Source organism: Pleurodeles waltl, chromosome 8, assembly GCF_031143425.1.
Source record: "Pleurodeles waltl isolate 20211129_DDA chromosome 8, aPleWal1.hap1.20221129, whole genome shotgun sequence".
Classification (NCBI taxonomy): Eukaryota; Metazoa; Chordata; class Amphibia; order Caudata; family Salamandridae; genus Pleurodeles; species Pleurodeles waltl.
In genome coordinates, this window is record NC_090447.1 from 181,800,933 (window position 1) to 181,826,759 (window position 25,827).

Here is a 25,827-nt window from a genome sequence, read left to right on the forward strand (position 1 = left end):
ACGGAAAAACCTTCAGCCAAACAAAAACCCTACATCTCCCTATTCACTTTCCTCCTCTGTTTCTCAATCCCTCTAGATGAATTCGCTCCCCTCCAAATCCTTCTAGGAACCAGTTCTGTCCAAACTATATGCGTCCCCGCCCACATTTGTTTGATCTTCAACCGACCCATCTTCATGGCCTTCAACAGACCTATACCCGATAAAGCTTCCAAATGATTCTCTTCCAAATGCAGCACTAATAAATCAGGGCACACCCCTTGAGTCAATCGTTTTGAAAGTACTTACAACAATTCACCCCATCTCATACCGCTTTTACCCATCCAAGATACCCTAATTCTGGCCCCATCCAAACCCAACTGTCTTCCAAAGTGTCTTGATGATGCCTGCTTCTCCGCCCACGCACGAACGAGTGCCCCACTATCCAGACCGAACAAACTGCTCTGTGAGGGCCAGCTACACAACCTGCAAGCAGAAAAAACAGAAAAAAGATTACCTACAAAATAAAACGAATTCACTACATCAATAGTCCTCAAAAAGACTCGTTCTAACATAGCGCTTAAAACACTGAGACTTCCAATGCCCCAAATCCATTATTGCCCTGTCCGAGAACCCACGCTGCCGAGCCTCTGTAGCAGCTCCGATTCTGAAAGAATGAGTCCCATAAAAACTTGGATCCAAAACCAACCTCCTCAGACACATCTTCAAAACTGACAGCAACTGATGAGACTTCAATGAAGAACCATCCTCGTGGACAAATACCAACCGAGAACTGGCCGGCAACTTACCCGCAAAGGACCACCAACAATACACTGGCCCCTCAGGAGACTGAACCACTCGCAATGCCACCTCCCTACCCCTGCCCAACTGATAAATTTTTTAAGCCCTTAACAACAAATAAATCCCACCTTGCCTTTCTTTGACCTCAGAGCACAAGATACCCTCCTTACCTCTTAAGCCCAGAAGCTCCGAAACTCTAAAAGCACAGTGAAAAAGCTATGACATGCATAATGCCATTAAACTACCTTCCCACTGGGAAAAACAAACGTCCTTCAAAACCAACCCAATTTCTTTTAACAACTGTGATGGTATCGGGTGTCGCCGATCTCGCCGCGCACCCTCCTCCCTAGCCCAACCCACAATGATCCTCCTACAAATTTCACCTTCCATCGGGTCATAACCCCAAAAATACTTTCCATAAAATGAAATACCAGACAACTTACCGGATATACTTACAGCAGATAAACCCAACTCGATCTGCTGCATAATGAAACGAACAGCATCCTCCCTTCTTTCTTTAATAACCAAAACCCCACCAGCTCTTCTAACCGCCCCTGATTTTATGAATTCAGACCAAGCCTGATCATAACTTTTCTTTGTAGAAGGGGCTATAGACTGCTGAATCAGCTCCAGCATCCTCACATTCCCAACTCCCATAATTCCCCCGGAACTGGTGTCTTCAGCGAGTCCGCTCCCGGTGCAAGACCACAGAATCTCTGCCACTGCAAACGAGATAGCGCATCAGCAATATCATTATTGACACCCGGAACATATTTGGCTTTGAAAATTATATTAAACTGCAAACATATCAGTAGAAATTAACACAGAAGATGTAAAACTTTTTCGTCTTTAGCCTTCTGACCATTAACCAAGTTCACTACTGTCTGGTTGTTCACATTGAAAATCACATTCCTATTAGCTAAGGCATGACCTCAAATAGACAATGTCACCACCAATGGAAAAAACTCCAAGAATGCAATACTATGGTGAGCCTCCTTCCATGCCGTCGGCCAAGCCTCCGCAGCCCAATGCCCATCCCAAAAAACTCCAAAACCATGAGCGCCTGCTGCATCCGAAAAAATTTGGACTTGCCAAAACCAATCTGCATCATCCACCAGATCGTGACTCCGTTGAACTCCCCTAAAAAGACAATCCACATCTTCAAGTCCTCCCGAACGCTTGCTCGCAAACGAACAAGATGGTGAGGCAAGAACGCTCCCTTAATAGAAAAACCTAACCTCCTACAAAACGCCCTTCCAACTCTCACAACTTTGCAAGCAAAATTGAAATGCCCAAGCAAACATTGAACCTGCCTCAAATCCAACTTAGGTTTTTGTACCGCCTCTTCCAGCAATCCAATCAAGGCAAGCGTATTTTTTGCGAATCCAATTAAATTCCTAAAAAATTCAAACAACTGGCTGGACCTTCAGTCTTTTCAGGCGCTAAAGGACCTCCCAACTCCAACATGACTCTCTGAAAACCAGACAGCACCTCCTCACAATCACTTGATTCAAAAGCACCCACAAAAAAGAAATCATCCAAATAGTGAGTCACCAGTTTATATCCTGTCCTGATCTGAAAATACCATTGAAGAAATGAACTGAACATTTCAAACAAAAAACATGAAACAGAACATCCCATGGGGAACATCCTATCAACATAAATGGCACCTTCAAACTGAATGCCAAGCAAAGAAAAGTCATCAGGATGCACCGGAAGGAGCCTAAAAGCGGATTGATTGTCCAACTTTGCCATCATTGCCCCACTACCACACCGTCTCACCAATGCAATCGCTTCATCTACTGACGCATAATGTACAGCAGAATCTTCTGTGGCAATAAAGTCATTAATGGATGCACCGACCAGCCATACAAGTAGTGAATCAAGCGAAATTCACCCTGTTGTTTCTTAGGCGCAACCCCTAGTGGGGAAATGGTCAAATTCTCCAAAGGCCAGCTATCAAATGGACCAACAATTCTGCCCAGCATAAGCTCTTTTCTCAACCTTTCCCTCACAACCTCCGGATGATCTAATGCTGATTTCAGATTCCTCGCCCACCTCCTGATTCTCTGCCCCTGATAACAGCCTAAAACCAAATGAAAATCTCCACCACAGCGCCTTCGCTTCAGACTCCTTCGGATAACTTTGCAACCACCAACTTAAAACATCAAGGTTAATAGGTGTAGGGCCCCTTACCTGCCATGTGCTGCATGTGAGCCCTCTCCCTGTCCCCTCCTCTTCCCTGCGATCCCTGCCAACCCCAGTGCACGCCTCCCAAGCATTGGAAAACGGGATGTCTACCTCCACAACTTGAGCAGTCATGCCTAACTTTACACTTCTGCCTTGTGCACCCTCCGCTAATAAATGACCAGCAAGCCCCATTTTGTGGCAATTGACCCCTTGAGGTATTCCCCTCCCCATACTGGGTGGGACGGCTTTGAAAGAGCTTGTACTGCAAAGGTAAACCGCTAACCATATGCATGACTGGCGCATTCCTCGCCGTCCTCAACCACTGCATCCATAATTCGTTGTCAATTTCGCCCCATTCCTTATCTGGATAGACCGCCATTCTAGCCCAAAATTCCAAATCGTAACGAAACCATCCAAAACCACCACAATCCATTTGAGCCCGTCTAACAATATCCCTGTATTTAAATAAAGTCACACTCCTATCTGGAAAGCGTTCACAATATACGCTAGCAAAAATAAAAAAAGCCGAAGTCCACTTCTCAATTGTAGTTGGTACTTTTGGCTTACGAGCCAACTCCCACTCTTCTTCCTTCGACCTTTCCTTGGCCTGAATCTCCCTGTGCAATGGTTTAAATACACCAATAAACTCACCCCTGCAGATCTTACCCATCAAATATTGAGTGAGATGCGCCCCCAAAGGCATCGACACTCCCATGTAAGGAAGCTTTTTATTCTTCACACTTCCCCCGCACTTTCCACTTGACTATCATTACCTTGATTCTGGGCCAAACGCTCCGTTTCTGCCTTACTTGAACTTGTCACCGAAACATTTACCTCCAAGTTTGCATCCTTTTGAACCACTTTCTCATTATCAGAATTACCCGTCTGAACACCCATATCTTTGACCAATGTCCTCCCCACCGATGATCTTTTCTTCAAAATTAATCTTCTACCCATGCTGAAATATCACTTCTCTCCTCACCTCTTGGTAAATTTCCGGACGAGCAGTGCAACCGACTCTCTCCACCGTGACGATCGCTCCGGACCGCCGCCACTTTCCCCTGCTCCTGTAAAACACCAAAACTCTGAAACTTGTTATTCCCTTGCCCACCTAATCTCCCTTCGGCCCCAACCACTAAACCTTCAGACTCATTGACCAACCACTAAACCTTCAGACTCATTGACCTCATTGAAATCCCTAAGTTCGTCTTCAACACCGTTGCCTTGGACCAAACCACCAGCGCTCCAGCTGGTAGTAGGCTCCTCATAGGCAATTCTAAGTTTGCTTGGATGTGTTGATGAAGGCTCATCCCCCGACATCGGGTGAGCCGCTCAGCGGTCTCACCCTCTCTTCTCTCCTGTGTCTTAGGGGTGTACGAACCCCCACCGTGTGTCCTTGGTTGAAGGCAGACCGCCCATGCTCTGCCCCTACCATCTGCTCCTCATGCCCGCCCAAGGCATGTGAATTGCCACACCCAGGTACACTAACTGAAGCACCAGGGTGCCACAAATCCAACCTAACCTGGGCCCTGCCCGCATTGCCACTAACATCCGTTTCCCCAAATACTATACCTTTCATACCAATTTCACCTTTGTCCATAAATTCAATCACCTGCCCTGACTGAAATAATGTCCTATTTTCGACATCCCAATGTTGCATTTTGTGCAACATACGACAGACCAACCTGGGCACAAATTCTACCTGTTCACCTTGACTACTCAAGGGGGAGGCCTCTACCCTTCCCACCTCAAGCTCACTTCCAAAATGACCCCAGCAACCATCCTCATCCGAGTCTGATAAAATAAGGATCGGCTCCTGCCGATCCCCTATGCGCGCCACCATCTTGGCACCCACCACTAAGGGCCTTTCCTCTAAAACCTCCTCCCCTCGGTTGCCAACCCTTTCTGAGGGGAGTGGGGCTGTTTTTTTTACTCACGTTGCCTTTTTTAATGAAACCGGCGCATGCTCACGCGCCTCAGCCCCCATGCGGCCAACAGCCGCCACCGCACACAACTCGGCAGCACCTTTCCCTCGAGAGGCTACTCGCTGCCTAATCGAAGCTCCTGCGCGCCGCGCGAACCTTGTGCCACCCCTCCTGGCACCTACTATTCTCCGAGGGGAGTCGCTGCCTGCCAAACTTTACACTAAAGCAAAATCACCGCCCGACTCTGTGTATTTACGCCCCATCACACTTTTTTGTTTAAACTTTTTTGAGGAGCGCAAAGGTGACGAATAGGCCTTAACAGCCGCCGCAACGCCCTCCGAGGACGCCCTCTTGGGCCTCTTCAAGCCCACCCAGTCCTGCTCCAACACGCCCTGCTGCAGAAGATCCTCCCTGCCCTCCTCCTGCAAAACCTTCAAAGGCTCAATAACCCTATTCGAAGTATCCATATCTGACTACACAAAAGGTGCCAATAACCAACTAACCTAGCATTAATTCTAAGGCCTACCTTGCAAGAATAGCCAAAACAACTACCCTGGGTGTGGCAAAACGGCCAAAGAAGCTGCCCACACCCTGCCCTTATCATATATAGCCCCCTAATAAAGCCCACCCTTCCGCTCCCTTACACCAATCAGACTTTGTGCGGTGGATTGTACCACCCATGCCCGATCTGCCCGGGGGGGAGACCGGGCAAGCCCTCGCTCCCTGCATGCCCCCATTGCAAAGCGCGTGTTGGAGGTGAAAAAACAGGCAAGAAACCTTATTTATAATCTATTTACAGGTACATTTTTAAAACAAATTAGAATGAACTAATAATAAAAGTAATTACATTTAAAACTAGTCAAACACCTAGTAGTCCAGAAAATTAGGAATTTCACTGAACAAATAAACTCATCAACCTCAAATAGCAGTATAAACCTTACCAAACCTACACATTTGGCAATACAATACATATCATTTTTAAAATAAATATAAAGTAAACTGTCTCTTAATAGTGCTAGCAAATACGTCACTGGGAAGGAGCAGCAAAATGAAAGAGGAAGATGGCTGCTGGGCTTGAATTTGTATAGACTGTAGTAATGGTTCTAATTCTAGAATTTTAAGTTTGTTTTAAGTGTGCTTTAAAGAGCTGCATAGAGTAGCATAAAAAGATTGATGCACAATGCTAGCCTTTGGTCTTGACATGAAAGCCTCAGTTCCCCCTAAAGCGCTAAGTAGAATACTGCTGAAACAGGCAAATAAAAGCCTTCCATATATCTTGACATTGAAGCTAAACAGACTTGCCTTTATTAGTACTACATCACTTCTATCCAATGAAGACAGAATAACAAGTTTTCTGGACCATCCACTAAAACTCCACATGAAAAAAGAGCTACTACAGTTAAGGTGTGGCTTAATTCGACTTAAAGAGTACCACTTTGGTCAGTTCACTGGATCATCAGAGTTGATCTGCAGACTGCGGGTCAGCACAGGATTCTCTATTGCACATAATTTGTATCTATGAGCTATTAATGGTGCAGAGAAGCGTCTGGCTGTGACCGGTCTTCTTACAGTTACATATAACATCATGCCAGAAAGCAACTTCTGCTTGTCTATCACCATAATCATCTCAGTTTACAGCCAGATTATTTAAATTCATGCAGCATGCAGTTAAGATGCTGGAGGAGGCTTCAGATAAAAAACGACCAATTTTATTGTCATGAGGCACAGACTTGACCAACTCAACTGTAATCATTCTGAAGATCTATTCTTCCATCTATATGCTGGAACAAAATCGAGTATAATAACTCATGCAACTATCTGGACTAGCTAGAGCTCCAGCTGCCTCTGACATGAATAGATTAGAACTAAAATGGGTGCCCTTTTAGATAATGACTGTGACATCCCAAATAAAACTAAACATGAGTTAATTTTAAAATTATTTTATCAATTCACAGTATCCAGTCTCTTGCAGATCTTGCGTTGTAAATTCACAGAGCTTAACTATTTTATAAATAAATATGACAGAATTAGATTGTAGCTCTATGATGCACTGGCACTTAGGGGCATATTTATACTCCGTTTGAGCCGAATTTGCGTCGTTTTTTTTTACGCAAAACGAACTCCATATTTATACTTTGGCGTTAGACGCGTCTAGCGCCAAAGTTCATGGAGTTAGCGTAATTTTTTTGCGTGAACACATTCCTTGCGTTAATGATATGCAAGGTAGGCGTTCCCGTCTTAAAAAATTACTCTGATGCATATGCGTCGTATTTATACTCCCGGGCAAAAATGACGCCCGGGAGTGGGCGGGTCTAAAAAACCCGCATTAGCGCCGGATTTTAACGCCTGGGTCAGGGCAGGCGTTAAGGGACCTGTGGGCTCAGGATAAGCCCAGAGGTGCCCTCCCCTGCCCCCAGGGACACCCCCTGCCACCCTTGCCCACCCCAGGAGGACACCCAAGGACGGAGGGACCCACCCCAGGGACATTAAGGTAAGTTCAGGTAAGTATTTAAAAAAAAAAAAATGTGTGGCATAGGGGGGCCTGATTTGTGCCCCCCTACATGCCACTATGCCCAATGACCATGCCCAGGGGTTGGGTGTCGTAAAAAAATGGCGCAAATCGGGTTGAGGCGATTTTTTTTGCCTCAGCCTGACTTGCACCATTTTTGGACGCCCATACTCCATTTTCCCCCTACGCCGGCGCTGCCTGGTGTACGTCGGTTTTTTTCACGCACACCAGGCAGCGCCGGCGGCTAACGCCGGCTAACGTCATTGAATAAATACGGCGCCCGCATGGCGCTTCAGAATGGCGTTAGCCGGCGCTAATTTTTTTGACGCATAACTGCGTTAGCGCAGTTTTGCGTCAAAAAGTATAAATATGGCCCTTAGTTTTTTTTTATCTTAAGTAAGCAATCCCTCGGGATGTAAATCTATTTTATACACCCATGTTTTAGGTCAGTGGGAAAAGTGCAATTTAACCTATCAAATGTTTTAATTGGTGCTGCTATTTTATTGATTTGATTGTCTCCAATTTATTTTTCTGATGGTTTTTTAATAACTGTACACTAAACATATTTACTTACTTACATTTCATACTTTTCAATAAAAGCATATTTATACTGTCACATATATGAGGGATATATCTCTAATTACATAGAACTAAATACAGTTTTTAATACAAATACAATCTTGGTACATTTTTATACATTTAGTAGTATACTTGTTTATGGACTTTGAAGTAGTTAACCTTATTGCTTTTCTTTTGCACTTTTTTTTTATAGCTACTGCCCATCACAACGGCAATCCTTAAGGCTCATCCATTACTTTCTGAAATTTGTTATCTGGAGCAGTAGTCAAACATAAATACAGTATCACTTTTTAAAGCCTCTTAATGCTAAATAATATTATTACAATTTAGCTAATATCCATCTGTGTATATTTCTGACCCACTCGACAAAAGTTTGTCACACCAATGGTGCTGAATGTTAATAAAACTCAGAATTCAACTATATAGATAATTATACTAATATTTATAGGATAGATTTGTCCTTACGCACACACACAGCGCCATCTGCTCTCACCCCTACCCCAGTAACACACACAGCGCACACACACACAGCGCAATCTGCTCTCACGCCTACCCCAGTAACACACACTACATTAAAAACAAATAAATAAATAACCAAAGAGCATTACCTGACTCAAAGCACTGTAAAGATGCCACAAATGTGGAACAGCAGGCAGGCAGGCGGGCAGCAGACGTGGAGCCGGTGACAGGAAGCAGACGACCAAAGGACCGTAAAAGTTAGCTGCAAGCGCTGACTTTTATGGGGCTTTGGCTTCCAGGATCGTCAGGGCAACGCCATAAACAATGGCCGCCGTATGTAAACATAGAGGAGGGCCGCGGGAGCATGCTCCCGCGGCCCTCTTCTATGTTTACATACTGCTGCCATTATGATATGGCGTTTGGTGTGCGTCTCGCGGGCCGCCAAGCTAGGTCCGTGGGGCCGCTGGCGGCCCGCGGGCCGTACTTTGAGTACCGTTGCTCTACAGATTAAAGTATCTCTTCCTAGAAAAAAAATCCCTACAGGAGCATGACCTGGCACCTGTACAGATCTATAACAATTAATAGTCTTATAACTCAGACCCTTTTCTAATAAAGATGATAAAACAATTGAAAGTTCTATGGAAGATGCTTTAATGAGATCCAAGACCCTATCCATACATCAACAAACCCATCTTTTCCATGCACCAACATAACGTTTCCTAATCTCTGGTGTCCAAGACTCTTTGAGCAATTCCTGATCCTTTTCCGAAAGACCTGCAAAGTGCTTTCCTCCACTGAAATCATCCAAGCGAGAAGGCTCAATGACCCTTCCATAACTAAAGGGTGAACCTCTCCTCTTGGACCTGACAACATTCCTTCTGAAACTGGAATCAAAACTGGCACCTCTATTACTGATCCCAGCAGCTCTGGAAACCAAGGCTGAGCTGTCCAAAATGGAGTGAGCAGAACTGACATTTTTGCCTCCTCACCATGAATAACACTCTCTGAATCATTGCAAAAGGGGGAAATGCATACCCCTGAAGTCCCTTCCAATTCTGTTGAAAAGCAGCCACTGTTTCTGATAGGGGATCTGGTCTCCAACTAACATACTGTGATAACTGGAATGTCACAAAAAAATCCACATTCAAGGGACCACAAATTCCCTGAATTCTCTTGGGTAAAAGAACATTCAGCTTCAATCACTGTAAACCATGAGATATCTTGAATTCCAGTGTGCTACATTGTTGAATAGACCTGGTAAATACTTCTAAACCTATCCTCTGCACCAGGCAAACACTCCAAATTTCCTTTGCAATCTGTGTTAGATTTTTGTACTTGCAGCCACCCAAACAATTTATATAATGGACTGCTGAAGCATTGCCTGTCTTCTGTAAAACATTGCAATTATTTAATGTTTTCCCAAAACTCTTTAATGCAAGAAGACTTGCTATCATCTCTAAACCATTCATATGGTCCGACTCTCTTCCCTTGACCATCTCCCATCTGCCTCTTGTTGATTCAAACAAGCTCCCCAACTGAAAAGGCTTGCATCTGTCTCTAAAATGTAATCTGGGCATATTCCAAATATCGCTCGGCCTTTCTAAGCATCTAAATTGTGTAGCCACCAATCCAACTCCTCCTGCACCTCCACGGTAACCTTTACTTGGTCCCCTACCATACACTGCTCCTTAGACCTTCTGCCTTTAATCTCTGTAATGCTCTGTTTTGAAGTGGTCTCAGAAAGACTGCCTGAATTAAAGATGAAAACAAACCTATAATTCTTGCTTAAGACCTCAATGTAGTGAACTGTTTTTTCGAACCCTGTTTGACCTCTGATTTTATTATCACAACCTTCTTCTCTGGTAAACTTAAAGTCACAAGTACTGTGTTCACCTGAAATCCAAGGCACTCTACCACCTGACAAGGGACCAGTACTAGTTGTTCTATATCAACAAATAAACCAAGGGATTCTAACAGATCCAAGAGTAAACAAAGTTGTGTCTTTAGTTCTTCTTGATTTTGAGACATGGTCAGGTCAGAAAATTGACCAGATTTAAAATCATTTAATTCCTTTTTCTTCGAGAAATGCAGCAAATTACCTCAATACCTTCATAAAAAAACACGAGGTACTGATGCTAGTCCAAAGGGCAAACAAGTGACTTGCTAAAGGTTTCCTAACCATCTGAACTGCAGATATCTGCAAATGTCTCCAGCCTTTGGTATGGTAAAATAAGCATCCTTCAAAACCAGTTTTACCAACCAATCATTCATCTCCAAAATATCCCTTAAAATATGGATACCCTCTATCTTGAAATGTCTGTAAAACAAAAAGCAATTCAGATTTCTCAAAATTATTATAGGGCACCAACCTTTCTCCTTCTTTGTGACCAAATATTTTGTGCTCACAAATGCTACGTCTTTCTCTGAAACCTTCTCTAGTGCTCCCCATTTCAACTTATTGTTAACCTTCAACTCTACAAACCTTTGCTGGTGTTTTTGAAATGCCTCCTCTCTTGGTCCCAAATTTTGAAATGGTTATTCCCTGAACTTTATTGTGTAACCCTGAACAGCATTCAGGACCCAATGATCCTTTGTTAAAACCTTCCAATTGTGCAAAATATATTTTGAACGACCCCCCCTACCTTTCCTTGGAAAGAACCAAAAAGTGTCTTCGTACTTACCTTGATTTCCTTGGGAGAAATGAGCACTTCCTCTGGACTGGCGACCTCTGTTACTTCTTCCTTTCTATGGGTAGAATACAGTAGCAAACTGAAATCCTCTAAGGGAACCACAATCCTGTGATTGGTAATGGGACTTGCTTTGTGACTAGGCAGAGAAATGTCCCTTTTCTGCAGCTCTGTCAAAAACACGTCCTCCAGTGCTCTTGTCAAAGAAATCTGAGCCTTATCCAGGCTTGTGAATGTGGACACATAGGCTCTCATTATGACACTGGTGGTCAGCTGACCGCCATGCCGGTGATGGCGGTAATACCATCCCCAGGCTCACGGTGAACACTACCAAATTATGACCATAGCGGTGATCCCTCCCTTAAACAGCCAATGTACCACCCGAACCGCTAGTGTGGTCCGTCCACTGACCACAGCGGTAGCCATCTTCCAGCTGGCGGAAGACAAGGACCCGCCCACTATATTATGACACAGCAGACTGTCAGGATTTCCTGGGCGGGACCACCACCACGAAAAGCTTAGCGGGAACACATCATATAAAAGGAGACACTCACCTCCAGGGACACAGAGGACTCCACTGCAGCCATGGAACCCAAACTGGAAGTCCTGCCGATGCTGTACCATGCAGTGGCAGTCCAGGACCAGCAACGCTGACGAAAATGACGACAGTGAGTACAGCCGCCTAGCACACAAGGGAGGGAGGGGAGAGTGACTCACCTACATGCACAACACAAACCATACAAACATACCACACACTGAGAACCACCTGCAGAGTTAATCAACATCACCATAACCCAGGAGCAAAGAAAGCCAGGACACATACCTCTGGTCCAACCACTGTAATTATGTGGGAACAGTGACCTCAATTTAATTATTATTATATATATATATATATATAGACACATATATACAAAAACGGCCACTGCCCAGTCTGTTGTCATTGAATTTGCCACAGGGCAACGTCCAAGGCCCAACTTGACTCCTGACAGCCCAAGTCACTCCACTGGACAGGGGCATCATGATGATGGCAGGCAGGCGCCTCAGGGGGCAGGGGGTTGGGATGCATGGGGGGCTTTGGGAGGGGGTTCTTGGACTTGGGTTTGGGAGGGGGTGGGTCCTTACTCTTTTGTTTAGGGGTGGAGGAGTGGGCTTGGAGCGGGGGGCGGAGTGATAGTCTTCTGTCCATTACTGCTAGGTTTTGATGCAGGGGAAGGGACATGAGAGAACTGGGAGCTGGACGTACTGGGTTGGGGGAGAGGGATCCTTCTCTTATGGGCAGGACGGGTGGGAAATATGAAGAGGTCAAGGCTGGAAAGGAAAAGTTTCTTAGGTCCAATGGGGTGGGTTTTAGGAGGAGGTTTGGGAGTGAAGGTAGAATGAGTAGTTGTAGAGTAGATGTGTTGGACTTGGGTGCAGGTGCATGGACAGTGTGCGTGTGTGAGGTGGATGGCTGTTGAGTGTCTGAGTGGGAGCGTTCATGTGTTTTTGGAGGGGGACACACAGGGTCGGAGAGGACAAACAGGATGTGTGTATGTATGTTGTTGTGTCTGCAAGTGGGGTGGGTGTGCTGCATGAAGTTGTGATGGTGTCTGCGCATGTGGTGTATGGGGTGCTAGTCTGCATGTCTGCTGCTGTGGTGATTGTGGGCAAGGCTGTATAGGTGGCAGGATCTGGGACTGATGATGCAGTGCATGCAGGTGTGAGTGTTGATGTGACTGTGATGGAGGAGGAGGGGGAGACAGTGGAGGCAGTGGCTGTTGTTTTATATGCTTCTGTATGTTGGCCGTGTGTGTGCTTGTGGAGTGAAGTGTGGTGCCTGTGTTTGTCTGTGCGAGTCATGACTGTTGTTTTGGGTCATGCTTGTCAGATTGTGTGCGTAGGATCGGTTGGGGGATAGGGCTTTGGGACTGGGAACAGGTAGTTGGAGGGGGGTGGAAGAACCAGGGACCCTGGCTGCCATCAAAGAGGAGGCAAGAGCCTGAAGCGATCTCTGTAGGGCAGCCAAGCCAACCTGAAGCCTTGCATTGCTGCATCTGGGAAGCCAGCCCCTGGATGGCATTCACTAGGGTTGACTGCCCTACAGAGATGGATCTCAAGAGGTCAATAGTCTCCTCATTGAGGGCAGCACGGCTGGCTGGGGCAGGGCCTGAGGTTCCTGGGGCGAAGGAGATGCCCACCCTCCTGGGTGAGCGGGCACAGGCAACTGGGTGGGGGGCTACTGTGAGGGTGGTGCTGGTACAGGGGTGGCGGAAGATCTTGTAGCGAGGGTGGTCCCAGAGGGGTCCGCCACCACCAGGGAGCTTCCATCAGAGGAGGAATCCGAGTCAGATGTCGTTGCTCTAGTCTCCCCGTGGTGATCTCCTCACCCTCTGGACTCCTCGACGTCAGTGGACTCTGCCTCCTGGGTCCCGTGGGCTGCAGCTTCCCCACTCACCGGTGCCCCTGCTCCCTCACCGGCTGATGCTAATGCACACAAGGACAGGGTGAGAAAAGGAGAGAAGGTGGGGGAGAAAGAAAGGGAGCAGTGGGTCAATCACTGCAACAACAGCACATATGACATACACATCACAATCACTCACTGGGGCTAACACTGTGCAGTATGGACCACAATGCCAAACCATTACCTGGGTACAACAGCAGCAAAGAACCTAAACACTACCATCTGCACACCTACTGGGACTCACTAAGCCATGTCTGCCATGGTATGCTAGCTACTTACCAATACCAAATATACATACCTCCCTACATTGCGAAGCAGGACCACACAAGATAGCAAAACCAGTATATTGGGGCATCCACTGACTAGAACCTTCCACCGAAACCCCATGGCAGGCAACAACAAAAAATACTACCATACAGTCTGCACTCACCCCCTTGTGGCTGCTGTGCTGGCCTCAAGCGCCCATCCAACTCTGGATTGGCCACCGCTGGTATGCAGGCCAGTAGGCCTCATGGTCCGACAGGCGCCCCTCCCTTGTTGGGAGGCCGTCCGCTGCTGGGCCTCTGCAGTGTTCCAGGCCCAGAGTCTCAAGTCCTCCCAGTGTTTCCTGCACTGGGCGCTCTGCCAACTATGGACCCCCAAGGTCCTCACGTCCTTGGTGATGGCACACCACAACCCTTTCTTCTGATGGGCACTGACCTGCAGAGGAGACACAGACAGAATGACACCATGAACTCAACACTCCATTCTGTTACAGAAATGGCTTACATACTGCATAGAACCCACATTAAGCACACATATGACCCATACATCTGCATACACATTGCATGCAGGCAACCCCCCCAAATGACACCCTGCCAGCACACACATACATCTTCATGCACCCACGTTGCATCCAACGTACCCATGATGAACTCACCTGTTGGTCTGGAGGCCCATACAACTGCCCATACAGGGGTAGGACCCCATTCACAAGCTTCTCCAACTCCTCAGATGTCAAGGCTGGGGCCCTTCTCCCTGTAGCATGAGCCACCGCAGGTCCCAGACACATAACAAAGCAGCATACACACTGAAGATGTTGAACCGTAAAGAGTCAGGAATCAAGTGAAGTGGTGCAGAGAAAATGGCGGTTACGTCCGAAGCAGTGAACACCGTCCCCGCCGGCTCTGCTCATCATTGGTTCCTCTACTCCATAGAGCTCCATATTAGCGAATGAGGAGTTGCACAGCGGTGCAGACTGCCTTCCGCCATGACGCCAAACGCCGGCGGAGTGAACTCACTTCCACCTGTCCCTGCATACAATACAGGCGGTTGTCATTTCCTTATGCTGGTACTTATGTTGGACAAACTTATGTGCGTCATAGGTATCGATTGTACACACCAAGACAATTCCAGTCTTCTACATATATACATGCTCTCTGTACTGTGATATTGTGTGTCCATACTTCCTGTAGTCACACACATCTCATGTTTGGTTTACTTAGATACCTGCCACTGCAGAGGAGGATTCATATCTACATTTCAGTTAAGAGCTGTGTGCCAACTGTGTTGTGCCTAACACTGTGTTGTGCCTAACACTGCCTTTACATTTCACTTGACTGTCACTTATGTCTTCCCTTTTTGCAGATGTTGGTGTGGTCAAAAATGTGTACTGATGTTATGACTACAGTCTGCTTAAACAAATGTGTTGGATGGATTCACACATTAGTGGACATTTGCACAGGATAATACATTTCAATACATTGGGAAATTTCTATATGATAAAGCACAAATACTCCAGTTGTGTTCAAGGGTGTTTATTTAAGTAACAAAAATGAAGGGATGGTGCAATAGAGTGGGGTGATGGTGGGCAAAAACGTCAGTGTAGTGGCCCAGTTGGTTTGTAGCACAGGTCCAGTGTCCATGGGGCCATAGGAAAAGGAGCAATGGCAGTCCAAAGTGAACAAGGTGACTCAGTGTCACACAAGGGAGACATTCAGGAGAGGCTCATTTCCTGGCAGTGGTCTTGGCAACAGTCTCTGGTGTCTGTCTGGGTCGCAGGGAATGTTTGCAGGCTAGTTCACCTTCTGCATGGTGAGAGGGTGCCATTGGCCTGTGGGTGGTGTTGCAGATCCTCCTGTCCACTAGCTGCAGCAGCTGTGGATGGCTGCTGAGTGGACTAGCTAGTGGAAGTGGGCTGCTGGTGTGCTCTGTTCTCCTGCATGGTGTTGGCCATGTCACCCAGCACCTCTACAATGGAGGCTGTTTTGGCATTTAGGCCCTGCAACTGCTGCATGACCTCCTGGTGGTGTACCCCCTGCAGCCACTGGTTCTCCTGCATGATGGTGATCACCTGGCTCATCCTGTCCTGGGATTTGTGGTATGCCCCCACGACATGTGTGAGTACCTCCTGGGCAGTCGGTTCCCTGGGCCTGGCCTTCCCCTGGTGCACAGCTGACCTCCTACTGTCCCTGGCCCCCTGTTCCTGTGTCCCCTGAATGGTGTGCCCACTCCCGCTTACACCAGGGCCTTCACCGTCTTAGCTGTGTGGTGTCAGCTTGGATCCCTGTATATGTGGGCACGCTATTGTTCGACATGTCCTGGGGACAGGGGTTTAGGGACATTGGCTGGCTGCTGTGGTGTTGGAGTCGGAGGGGGGAGAACTGTGGTGAACTGGCTGTGGGATGTGGAAGCCGACTGGGCCAGGCAGTTCATCCAGCTCAGGACATCCAGAGTTGCTGTCATCACTGAGGGGATCTTTTGGTGGAGGACTCGGTTGAAGTGGCACCTGCTCGCTGCTGACACTGACTGGGGTACCTGTGGAGATGTAAGTGATTTGTTAGGGTCATTGTCTGTCACATATTCCCCATTTTTGGCTTTCCTAATGGGTTTAGTATTGTCCTCCCACCTTTGGTTACTGTATGGTGATGGATTGTGGGATTGGTAGTGCTACATGCTGCCCATACATTGCTGTTGTGTGTGCATGCAGAGCTGGGAGGGGTGTGCTTACAGTGGGAAGGGCATGCAGGGGTACACAATTGAGGGTAGTTATTGGGGTGGTGCACTGTATGGGGTGGGGTGTAGGGAGTCAGGGTGAGGGATTGACATGCCATAGAGGTATTGGTGGAGGAAGGTTAGTAATGTTGACTTACCAGTGTCCAGCCTTCCAGTGATTTTAGTGAGTCCTCAGGATGCAGGATTGCTAAGACTTTCTCCTCACATGCTGTGAACTGTGGGGGAGGATGTGGGGGTCCACCGCCTGTCCTCATGATGGCGACCTGGTGCCTTGATGCAATGGAACACACCTTCCCCCTGTGGGTCGTTCCACCTCTTTCGAATGTCGTCCCTTGTGCGTGGATATTGTCCCACGGAGTTCACCCTGTCAACGATCCTCCGCCATAGCTCCAGCTTGCTGACAATGGAGATCTGCTGGACCTGTGCACCAAACAACTGTGGCTCTACCCTGACGATTTCTTCCACCATCACCCCCCAACTCCTCATCAGTGAAACAGGGGTGCTTCTGTGGGGACATGCCTATTGCGTAGTGTGTGTGTTGTGCAGAGGGTGTTCGTGTTGAGGTAGGGTGTGTGGTGTGTGATGCGTGACGGGTGTAAAAGTAGATGAGGTGTGTGTAATTATTTCTCTAAGGGTTTTACCTGGCAAGATGTTGCAGTCTTTTCATGTTTGCAAAGGATTGTGGGTTATGTGGGGATGTGTTTTATAGTGCTGTTGGTGGGTGTGTACAGTGTGTGTATATGTGTCAGGTGTGGGTTTTTTAATCTGGTCAATGTTGGCTTCTAGTGCTGTAGGGTGCCCAATTCCACAGCGCCGGTGTGCACTGCCAATGGCTGACCTCCATTGGATGTCCGCTGTGGTGATTCGTAGGTCATAATTTGGAGGGTGGTGTATTGCTGGCATAGCTGGGAGGGTGGTGGGTCCAACAGTTTTTCACCTTTGTTGGGTCTGGCGGAATTTTGGTTGTGGCTAGTTTCTGTCGGTGTTGCGTTTGTGTGTCATTATTTGGTGGACGGATTACCGCTTCCGCTGTGATCTGTTGGCGGCCGTCACCACAGCAGTCTTCGGAAAAGAACGCTAATGTCATAATGACCATAGTTCCCAACACCTTTCACTATGCCATCCTCAAATAAAAATCCTTTTGGGTCTTCACTCTGCTAATTTTTTCAAAAATCTCCTGACTTAGGACTAATGCACATAAGAATAGCTTTTTTCCTCTATGCCATCAATGCTGTTTTGGGGTTTCCAAGGAAACAGACTGCCCTCTGTGACCATCCTTTTAACAACTCAGTATCTACAGAGACAGATTTAGATTTGACTTCTTCAGCCAGACCCATTATTTTTGCTAATGGACCAATAACATCCAGCAGTTTATCCCGACACTGTGTAAGTGCTCTATTCTATGATTGCAACCTAATTTGAAAAGAAAATGAATCAGGTCTGGGTATAAATCTGGACGTGCACTGGCTTTGCCCCCAATAACTGGACTAGAGCATTCTGCTCTAAACACAGCTCTCGCCTCTTTCTCCAAAGGTCTCTTAATCCATCCATAACTTTCTAAAATCAAATGCATGAGTCAAAGGCCACCAGTCAGCACTCCTAGGGTGCCTTATCATATCAGAGCTAAACATATTTACCAATTGAGGATCAGAATCTAAATCCCAACTATTGCCCTCAGAGTGGTCCAATATAAATTCATCATTACTGTCTCTATCCTTGTTATGTTGAAACTTTATTAATCGAGTCTAGTTTGAATTTCATGTGTGCGTCAAGGGACACCTTCCATTGTGCTGAGTAGGACACTCTCCTCCACCATGGTGCCTAGACCACCTCTCTGCCTTGATAAAAAATGATCATTTACCTCATATTCAATATTTTCCCTTTTCATCTTCCTCTTTTCACACTCCAAACTCTTAAATGCAGCCTCTTCCTCCATAGACCAATACTCTTCATCTGAAACCTCCTTAACCTCCTTTTTTCGCCTCAAAACGGATCCCAGAACTTCCTTTATTTAAGTTGTGACCTCATCCTGTACCATTTTGTTAAGGTAATGTCCTAACATCTTTTGTCTGTAAAATAAATATATTATTTTTTATTTAAATAATCTAATAAACTGGTAAGAATAACACATTTATAAACCCAGAAAAACTTCCTTTTTTACATATATATATATATATATATATATATATAGATATATATATATATATATATATTTTTTTTTTTTCATTAAAAAAAAATCTCTTCACCATTACATTTTCTAAGCACACAGCCAGTAAATGTCGGTAGAGTGACTGGAATTTTGAGTATGTGCAGTCTTGCGCTTCTACTTTAGTTAATATGGCCGCCAGACACTTTGATTTCCTTGAACTTGCACGGTTTACAAATATTGCTGCCTCTAACCCCACACATGTGCACTGCATGCATGGCGATGTCACCGGTCTACTAGAAAGCTCTGAAGTCTCAGAACCCAAGCAAACTCGCTGGAGTACACGTGCTCCTCACGCACATGCAGGGAAATGCGCTGTCTGCATAGCCCCCACCTCAGCACAAGGGCCAGCAGAGACACCTCGCATTGAGGCTGTTGCTTCACCCTACAACGTATCGGGCGAAACGGCACACAAAGCATTAACACTCAGACTTGGGGTTAAAAGGCCGCTTTAATAGAACAGGTCTGGACAATAAAACCTTGGCATTTAGCCTTACAAAACTATAAACACCTCACTAATACATGAACACATCCTAACCATCCCACCCACACCCTCTACAAAATCTACCCCTCATCAATGCCCCCTTTCCATCCCCACCTTGCCCCGACCCAACCAGTACCCATCTGTCCTGCTGTCCACCTTCTGTATTATCCCCTTGCCTTTTCCTCCCTTTTGCTCCTTGTCAAAAACTCCCCGCCATCTCAACTTTGTGCATCCATACCCTTCCCCCAAAGCATATCTGTAAAGACCCTGCTTGCCAGATCTGCCAATCAGCGAAAAAATTAACAATCAAAAGCAAACCAAAACCTATCCTTTTAAAACACAGCACCAACAAATGCCAAATCCAACCCTTGCCCCTATGGAATTTATTCTAGGCTTATAAACAAGCCAGTTAAGAAGGACTCAGATAAAGCAACTAAGCTAGAGAAGACCAACCCTTGACCCTTTACCAAAATCCTAATATTACAAAAAAGGAAATAGATAATGGGAAGAGAAAACAAAAACGAGGAACTACTATGCACTGGGAGGGCGGTAGGGCGCAAGAATAGCCAAAACAACTACCCTGGGTGTAGCAAAACGGCCAAAGAGGCCACCCACACCCTGCCCCTCCCATCTATAGCCCCCTAATAAGGCCCACCCTTCCACTTCCTTACACCAATCGGACTTCGTGCGGCGGATTGTACCACCCATGCCCGATCTGCCCGGGGGGAGGCCGGGCAAGCCCTCGCTCCCCCCAAGGCCCCATCGGGCAAAACGGCACACAAACCACCAACACTCAGACTTGGGGTTAAAAGGCCGCTTTAATAGAACAGGTCTGGACAATAAAACCTTGGCATTTAGCCTTACAAAACTATAAACACCTCACTAATACATGAACACATCCTAAACATCCCACCCACACACTCTACAAAACGTACCCCTCACCAATGCCCCTCCTTGGCCCGACCCAACCAGTACCCATCTGTCCTGCTGTCCATCTTTTGTATTATCCCCTTGCCTTTTCCTCCCTTTTGCTCCTTTTCAAAAACTCCCCACCATCTCAACTTTGTGCATCCGTACCCTTCCCCCCCCCAAAGCGTATCTGTAAAGACCCTGCCACACAGGAAAACCCGACAGGCGTTTTCCTGCCCCACCAATGAGACATGACCTTAGTGATGATCCCATAACTTCTCCCCCAACAATTCTGATATCTTAATTCAAAGCTCCAGCAAGTAATGCTCATTGCCCAAGAACGATAAATGTACACCATCCTGTCTAAACAGATGTGGATCACCTTGAACAATGTCGCTATGCTGTAAAACGGAAAAACCTTCAGCCAAACAAAAACCCTACATCTCCCTATTCACTTTCCTCCTCTGTTTCTCAATCCCTCTAGATGAATTCGCTCCCCTCCAAATCCTTCTAGGAACCAGTTCTGTCCAAACTATATGCGTCCCCGCCCACATTTGTTTGATCTTCAACCGATCCATCTTCATGGCCTTCAACAGACCTATACCCGATAAAGCTTCCAAATGATTCTCTTCCAAATGCAGCACTAATAAATCAGGGCACACCCCTTGAGTCAATCGTTTTGAAAGTACTTACAACAATTCACCCCATCTCATACCGCTTTTACCCATCCAAGATACCCTAATTCTGGCCCCATCCAAACCCAACTGTCTTCCAAAGTGTCTTGATGATGCCTGCTTCTCCGCCCACGCACGAACGAGTGCCCCACTATCCAGACCGAACAAACTGCTCTGTGAGGGCCAGCTACACAACCTGCAAGCAGAAAAAACAGAAAAAAGATTACCTACAAAATAAAACGAATTCACTACATCAATAGTCCTCAAAAAGACTCGTTCTAACATAGCGCTTAAAACACTGAGACTTCCAATGCCCCAAATCCATTATTGCCCTGTCCGAGAACCCACGCTGCCGAGCCTCTGTAGCAGCTCCGATTCTGAAAGAATGAGTCCCATAAAAACTTGGATCCAAAACCAACCTCCTCAGACACATCTTCAAAACTGACAGCAACTGATGAGACTTCAATGAAGAACCATCCTCGTGGACAAATACCAACCGAGAACTGGCCGGCAACTTACCCGCAAAGGACCACCAACAATACACTGGCCCCTCAGGAGACTGAACCACTCGCAATGCCACCTCCCTACCCCTGCCCAACTGATCAATTTTTTAAGCCCTTAACAACAAATAAATCCCACCTTCCCTTTCTTTGACCTCAGAGCACAAGATACCCTCCTTACCTCTTAAGCCCAGAAGCTCCGAAACTCTAAAAGCACAGTGAAAAAGCTATGACATGCATAATGCCATTAAACTACCTTCCCACTGGGAAAAACAAACGTCCTTCAAAACCAACCCAATTTCTTTTAACAACTGTGATGGTATCGGGCGTCGCCGATCTCGCCGCGCACCCTCCTCCCTAGCCCAACCCACAATGATCCTCCTACAAATTTCACCTTCCATCGGGTCATAACCCCAAAAATACTTTCCATAAAATGAAATACCAGACAACTTACCGGATATACTTACAGCAGATAAACCCAACTCGATCTGCTGCATAATGAAACGAACAGCATCCTCCCTTCTTTCTTTAATAACCAAAACCCCACCAGCTCTTCTAACCGCCCCTGATTTTATGAATTCAGACCAAGCCTGATCATAACTTTTCTTTGTAGAAGGGGCTATAGACTGCTGAATCAGCTCCAGCATCCTCACATTCCCAACTCCCATAATTCCCCCGGAACTGGTGTCTTCAGCGAGTCCGCTCCCGGTGCAAGACCACAGAATCTCTGCCACTGCAAACGAGATAGCGCATCAGCAATATCATTATTGACACCCGGAACATATTTGGCTTTGAAAATTATATTAAACTGCAAACATATCAGTAGAAATTAACACAGAAGATGTAAAACTTTTTCGTCTTTAGCCTTCTGACCATTAACCAAGTTCACTACTGTCTGGTTGTTCACATTGAAAATCACATTCCTATTAGCTAAGGCATGACCTCAAATAGACAATGTCACCACCAATGGAAAAAACTCCAAGAATGCAATACTATGGTGAGCCTCCTTCCATGCCGTCGGCCAAGCCTCCGCAGCCCAATGCCCATCCCAAAAAACTCCAAAACCATGAGCGCCTGCTGCATCCGAAAAAATTTGGACTTGCCAAAACCAATCTGCATCATCCACCAGATCGTGACTCCGTTGAACTCCCCTAAAAAGACAATCCACATCTTCAAGTCCTCCCGAACGCTTGCTCGCAAACGAACAAGATGGTGAGGCAAGAACGCTCCCTTAATAGAAAAACCTAACCTCCTACAAAACGCCCTTCCAACTCTCACAACTTTGCAAGCAAGATTGAAATGCCCAAGCAAACATTGAACCTGCCTCAAATCCAACTTAGGTTTTTGTACCGCCTCTTCCAGCAATCCAATCAAGGCAAGCGTATTTTTTGCGAATCCAATTAAATTCCTAAAAAATTCAAACAACTGGCTGGACCTTCAGTCTTTTCAGGCGCTAAAGGACCTCCCAACTCCAACATGACTCTCTGAAAACCAGACAGCACCTCCTCACAATCACTTGATTCAAAAGCACCCACAAAAAAGAAATCATCCAAATAGTGAGTCACCAGTTTATATCCTGTCCTGATCTGAAAATACCATTGAAGAAATGAACTGAACATTTCAAACAAAAAACATGAAACAGAACATCCCACGGGGAACATCCTATCAACATAAATGGCACCTTCAAACTGAATGCCAAGCAAAGAAAAGTCATCAGGATGCACCGGAAGGAGCCTAAAAGCGGATTGATTGTCCAACTTTGCCATCATTGCCCCACTACCACACCGTCTCACCAATGCAATCGCTTCATCTACTGACGCATAATGTACAGCAGAATCTTCTGTGGCAATAAAGTCATTAATGGATGCACCGACCAGCCATACAAGTAGTGAATCAAGCGAAATTCACCCTGTTGTTTCTTAGGCGCAACCCCTAGTGGGGAAATGGTCAAATTCTCCAAAGGCCAGCTATCAAATGGACCAACAATTCTGCCCAGCATAAGCTCTTTTCTCAACCTTTCCCTCACAACCTCCGGATGATCTAATGCTGATTTCAGATTCCTCGCCCACCTCCTGATTCTCGGCCCCTGATAACAGCCTAAAACCAAATGAAAATCTCCACCACAGCGCCTTCGCTTCAGACTCCTTCGGATAACTTTGCAACCACCAACTTAAAACATCAAGGTTAATAGGTGTAGGGCCCCTTACCTGCCATGTGCTGCATGTGAGCCCTCTCCCTGTCCCCTCCTCTTCCCTGCGATCCCTGCCAACCCCAGTGCACGCCTCCCAAGCATTGGAAAACGGGATGTCTACCTCCACAACTTGAGCAGTCATGCCTAACTTTACACTTCTGCCTTGTGCACCCTCCGCTAATAAATGACCAGCAAGCCCCATTTTGTGGCAATTGACCCCTTGAGGTATTCCCCTCCCCATACTGGGTGGGACGGCTTTGAAAGAGCTTGTACTGCAAAGGTAAACCGCTAACCATATGCATGACTGGCGCATTCCTCGCCGTCCTCAACCACTGCATCCATAATTCGTTGTCAATTTCGCCCCATTCCTTATCTGGATAGACCGCCATTCTAGCCCGAAATTCCTCATCGTAACGAAACCATCCAAAACCACCACAATCCATTTGAGCCCGTCTAACAATATCCCTGTATTTAAATAAAGTCACACTCCTATCTGGAAAGCGTTCACAATATACGCTAGCAAAAATAAAAAAAGCCGAAGTCCACTTCTCAATTGTAGTTGGTACTTTTGGCTTACGAGCCAACTCCCACTCTTCTTCCTTCGACCTTTCCTTGGCCTGAATCTCCCTGTGCAATGGTTTAAATACACCAATAAACTCACCCCTGCAGATCTTATCCATCAAATATTGAGTGAGATGCGCCCCCAAAGGCATCGACACTCCCATGTAAGGAAGCTTTTTATTCTTCACACTTCCCCCGCACTTTCCACTTGACTATCATTACCTTGATTCTGGGCCAAACGCTCCGTTTCTGCCTTACTTGAACTTGTCACCGAAACATTTACCTCCAAGTTTGCATCCTTTTGAACCACTTTCTCATTATCAGAATTACCCGTCTGAACACCCATATCTTTGACCAATGTCCTCCCCACCGATGATCTTTTCTTCAAAATTATTCTTCTACCCATGCTGAAATATCACTTCTCTCCTCACCTCTTGGTAAATTTCCGGACGAGCAGTGCAACCGACTCTCTCCACCGTGACGATCGCTCCGGACCGCCGCCACTTTCCCCTGCTCCTGTAAAACACCAAAACTCTGAAACTTGTTATTCCCTTGCCCACCTAATCTCCCTTCGGCCCCAACCACTAAACCTTCAGACTCATTGACCAACCACTAAACCTTCAGACTCATTGACCTCATTGAAATCCCTAAGTTCGTCTTCAACACCGTTGCCTTGGACCAAACCACCAGCGCTCCAGCTGGTAGTAGGCTCCTCATAGGCAATGCTACGTTTGCTTCGATGTGTTGATGAAGGCTCATCCCCCGACGTCGGGTGAGCCGCTCAGCGGTCTCACCCTCTCTTCTCTCCTGTGTCTTAGGGGTGTACGAACCCCCACCGTGTGTCCTTGGTTGAAGGCAGACCGCCCATGCTCTGCCCCTACCATCTGCTCCTCATGCCCGCCCAAGGCATGTGAATTGCCACACCCAGGTACACTAACTGAAGCACCAGGGTGCCACAAATCCAACCTAACCTGGGCCCTGCCCGCATTGCCACTAACATCCGTTTCCCCAAATACTATACCTTTCATACCAATTTCACCTTTGTCCATAAATTCAATCACCTGCCCTGACTGAAATAATGTCCTATTTTCGACATCCCAATGTTGCATTTTGTGCAACATACGACAGACCAACCTGGGCACAAATTCTACCTGTTCACCTTGACTACTCAAGGGGGAGGCCTCTACCCTTCCCACCTCAAGCTCACTTCCAAAATGACCCCAGCAACCATCCTCATCCGAGTCTGATAAAATAAGGATCGGCTCCTGCCGATCCCCTATGCGCGCCACCATCTTGGCACCCACCACTAAGGGCCTTTCCTCTAAAACCTCCTCCCCTCGGTTGCCAACCCTTTCTGAGGGGAGTGGGGCTGTTTTTTTTACTCACGTTGCCTTTTTTAATGAAACCGGCGCATGCTCACGCGCCTCAGCCCCCATGCGGCCAACAGCCGCCACCGCACACAACTCGGCAGCACCTTTCCCTCGAGAGGCTACTCGCTGCCTAATCGAAGCTCCTGCGCGCCGCGCGAACCTTGTGCCACCCCTCCTGGCACCTACTATTCTCCGAGGGGAGTCGCTGCCTGCCAAACTTTACACTAAAGCAAAATCACCGCCCGACTCTGTGTATTTACGCCCCATCACACTTTTTTGTTTAAACTTTTTTGAGGAGCGCAAAGGTGACGAATAGGCCTTAATAGCCGCCGCAACGCCCTCCGAGGACGCCCTCTTGGGCCTCTTCAAGCC